Raw genomic sequence first — 4,631 nt, 5'->3', positions numbered from 1 at the left:
CATTGCTTTGATGAGTTCCATCCTGTAAGTTAGATGATGTGCTGCAACCTACGGGCGTATATTTGCACGTCTGATAGCCGAACACAACAGATAACCTAGATAACCACGCCTCTCGGACAGTCGTCATAATAAAAACAATGACCGTGATTGTTAGACATAGCGAATAGGATTCAATAGTCGTACCGTCACTTCCTTCCTAATGACGCATGGTAACTTAGTAACAATGGCTCTAAACTATCGGAACAATGGCGGACGCCCGTATGAAAGATTTCTCCGGCGAGCATAAAAGCGTATCCAGAGGAAAAAAAAACACATAAATTTGATCATGTTTTGATTTACGTATTCTGGTCACAAGACATATGAAAAGTTCTAGCCAGCTTGAAGAATAGAAAGCAATGATTTTTTTTCGTTTAGAACCAAGATGGCCGCCGTTGCCGGGCGACGTGACATCAGACTATTGAATCCAATTACACCGGTTTTACTATCGATGGTATGTGTCTAAGTAAAATACTCACTGTTCTACCGCTTGATAAATAGAACCAGCATAGAAAACTACGTGTAAACTTAAACGTTTATAATATGATCGAGACATTTGGGTGATAACTATTCACCCATTTGGCGGTATAAAAACAATAACAATGATCAGAGAGAGGTCGATTTCATTCACGTTATTGGTTATAAACAACCATCTATGTTTGTCCGAGCACGTGTGAAGGTGTGTCACAAATTCCATGTTTTGATTAGTCAAAAACCAACTGGTTGATTATGGGTTTGATTTGAAGATGTAGTGGAAAACACTTTGTCCATGCGCATGTATCTCCATCACACAAATAATCAGCCCATACCAATTTGGGTTGGTGGCGTTTTTATGCACCTCCGTTGGAGGTGTACAAAAACGCACCATTTTTATGCACCTTCATTGGAGGTGTACAAAAACGTACCGTTTTTATGCACCTCCGTTGGCGGTGAGGGTAAATTAATGAAAATGTTGCTGCATACGTCCATGAGGTTTAAATAGTTTTAGATTGTAGTTTAGCACGCTGCTTAGTGATTACCGATGTACGTTTATACAATGATAATAAATTAAAGAATAATAACAATAATTTAAAAAATCAAAAGTAAAAAGAAACATGGCACACAAATACTGATCTCAAATAAATAAATAATTTTAGAAAATTAAAATCGAAGTTTTTTAAAAAAACATGCTAAAAAGTTTTTGAAAAAAAACAAAAACCAACAAAAAAAAAACCCAAAAAACAAAAACAAAAAAAAAACAAAAAGAAAGAAAAAACAAAAACAAAAATGATGTCTTTCTCAATAAAGTAAACTTTTTAAAAAAATATCTACATTGGGAATCGAACCCAGTACTGTCAAGGTTAGAGTCCGACAGCGTGTCCACTGGGCTACGGAGCCACCTGACTGTTCATCAGATTTAATAAGGTCTTTCTAAAACATTATTTTTCCTTCAATGCAACTTCTATTTTCTCGTTTTATAATTCGATTTTTAAAAAAATATTATTATTTTTATATAAGTTTATTAACAAAAACATCCTACAGATGTCACAATATAACTCTCGCCGTGTCCAAATACAGAAACACAATTTCGCTGATGAAATTGGGTTGGATGCGCATGCGTGACGGAGGTGTATAAAAACGGTCCGTTAAGATACACCGTCAACGGAGGTGCATAAAAACACTACGATTTGGGTTATCAGACCTGCAAATAAATGTGACCCTTCGCCTCAAAATGTTATTAGGTCGGGAAGGTTAAGATGTTGAAAATTGAATTTATAGCCAGAAATATCAGACTTGTGTTGAGTTTGTATGTTTTATTGAGGAGAATGGATACCATATTTTAGAGTGCTAATGCCAGCAATTTATATTTTTGACCAGTATAACATTTAATTCGGCTTTTAAGCATTTGGTTCGTTCCGACATAATACCGTTTTGAGACGATGGGCCACAATAAATATGCATCAAATTGTACACAAATTGACCACAAATGACGTGTACTTATTTGCAGGTCTGATCATCCGAATTGTTATGGGCCCATTGTTGTAATGGAAATACTCTGAAACCAAATCAAAATATTAGCCGTGATATTAAGGTTAAACCAAGCCCACAATAGGATTCAATAGTCGTAATGTCACTTCCTTCCTAATGACGTATGGTACTTAGTAACACTGGCTCTAAACTATCGGAACAATGGCGGACGCCGTATGAAATATTTCTCCGGCGAGCTTAAAAGCGTATCCAGAGGGAAAAAAACCCCATCAATTTGATCATATTTTGACTTTTACACATTCTGATCACAAGGCATATGAAAAGTTCTCGCCAGCATGAAGAATAAAAAGTAATGATTTTCTTTGTTTAGAATCAAGATGGCCGCCGTTGCCGGACGCGTGACAGCAGACAACTGAATCCAATTTGATTCAACAGCCTGATGTCACGTCGCCCAGCAACGGCGGACATCGTGGTTCTAAACAAAGAAAATCTGTACTATTTATTTTTCATGCTGGCTAGAACTTTTCATATGTCTTGTGATCAGAATGTGTTAAAGTCAAAAGATGATCAGATTTATAATGGGTTTTTTTCCCCTCTGGATACGCTTTTAAGCTCGTCGGTGAAATATTTCATTAGGGCGTCCGCCATTGTTCCGATAGTTTAGAGCCAGTTACTAAGTTACCATGCGTCATTACGAGGGAAGTGACGTCACGAGTGTTGAAGCCTATTACGTTCGGTTATCAGACCCGATTATATGTGCACATTGACCACAACCGATGACAGAAAGAGAATAAAATACCTTTGCTATTTCCAGTCTTTTCCACCACTTGATACCCATCTTCACAAGGAACCTGGCGTTTTAGGTTTAAAAATAGGAATTAAAGAATTATGAAATTTGTATAAACAAACGATAAAGTGTAAAAAGAGACCAAAAAAAAAAAGGTATTAACAATGACTTTTAAATAAGTCTTGAGATTTTATATAAGGCAATATCCACTAAACGTGCTCAAGGCGCTATACAAAGGGCACCTGACCAACAGCAACCAGTAACATATTGAACAGGACGCCTGTTCGGCGAGATTAGATTTGTTTAAAAGACAGAGACAACGCTGTTAACGAAAAGGTATTCATTTACACTTGACTACGGTGAGAGAATGTGAGTAAAGAGACTTTTCCAAGGACTCAACAACGCGCCGAGCGTCGCTCGAACCCATGCCCTTCCGATCTCCCCTCTTCCCCCCCCCCCCTCCCCCCCAAAAAAAAAAAATAAATAAACAAATAAAAACTAAACACAACACAAAACATCAACTTTAAGGGAAGCAAATATGGATGCCTCAATAAAATGACATGTCGTCTATAGAAGGAACGAAATTGACGTCACTCACTCTTTTTGTTATTGTTTTTAGCCAGACATTTTTATGAGTAGTTCTCACTAAATTCTATCAATCAAATCAGGGAATTTTAGAGTTTTTCTTAATTATTTTTGTTTGTTTTGTCTTGTTTTGTTTATTTTGTTGTTTTTTTGTTGTTTTTTTTTTTTTTTGTTTTATATCTTTTTTGCTTTTGTTTTTGTTGTTTGTTTGGTGTTTTTTTTTTTGTTTTTTTTTGGGGGGGGGGGGGGGTTGGGTTTTTTTTTTGTGTGTTTGTTTTGTGTTTTTTTTTTTTGGGGGGGGGGGTTGGGTTTTTTTTTTGGGGGGGAGGGGTTTGTTTGTTTTTTGTATGTTTTTGTTTTTGTTTTGTTTTGTTTGTTTGTTTGTTTTAAAAAGCAAAACAAGGTGGCCTCTGCAAGAACGGGACAGGATTTTACCAGTATGGAAGACAGATTCCGTTTTCCAGTACAGTTAACTTGGTGTCCGAAAAGGGAGACAAACCCAGGATTTGTACACAGGTTGGCGTTGGGGTTGGATGGGAGGCAGAGTAGTTTCCCTTGATTCTTGGATGCATAAAATCCTGTTAGGAATAAATTATTATTATTATTATTATTATTATTATTATTATTATTATTATTATTATTATTATTATTATTATTATTATTATTATTATTATTATATTATTATTATATTATTATTATTATTATTATTATTATCATTATTATTACTATTATTATTATTATTATTATCATTATTATTATTATTATTATTATTATTATTATTATTATTATTATTATTATTATTATTATTATTATTATTTGTGACCCCTCGTCTCAAAACGGTATATGTCGGGATGGATCAGAAGCTAAAAAGTAAAATTATAGTAAAGTGGTCAAAATTATGAAACGTTGGTATTTAGCACAGTAAAATATGATATTCTTTCTCCTCTATGAAGCATTTAAACTCAACTTCAGCATGGTTTTTCTGGCTACAAATTCCATTTTCAGCATCTTAATCATCCCGACTTAATACCGTTTTGATGCGAAGGGTCACATTAAAAAAAAAATTATTATCATTATTATTACAACAATTGACCCATTACAATTTGAGTTATCAGACCTTCAAAAATGTCCACGCCGTTTAGAGTTTCCCCTCCCCCTCTATTTATAATTATAATATATTTATCAGGCCTGTCCTAGAATACAAACACCGCAAAAGCAGCTTTCAATTAACATGGAGAAGAATTAAAGAAGCTGA

The sequence above is a fragment of the Berghia stephanieae genome, chromosome 14 (genome assembly GCF_034508935.2).
Source record: "Berghia stephanieae isolate SIO BIC M18660-M18661 chromosome 14, UCSD_Bste_1.3, whole genome shotgun sequence".
Taxonomy (NCBI): domain Eukaryota; kingdom Metazoa; phylum Mollusca; class Gastropoda; order Nudibranchia; family Aeolidiidae; genus Berghia; species Berghia stephanieae.
This window is presented reverse-complemented; position numbering follows the sequence as displayed.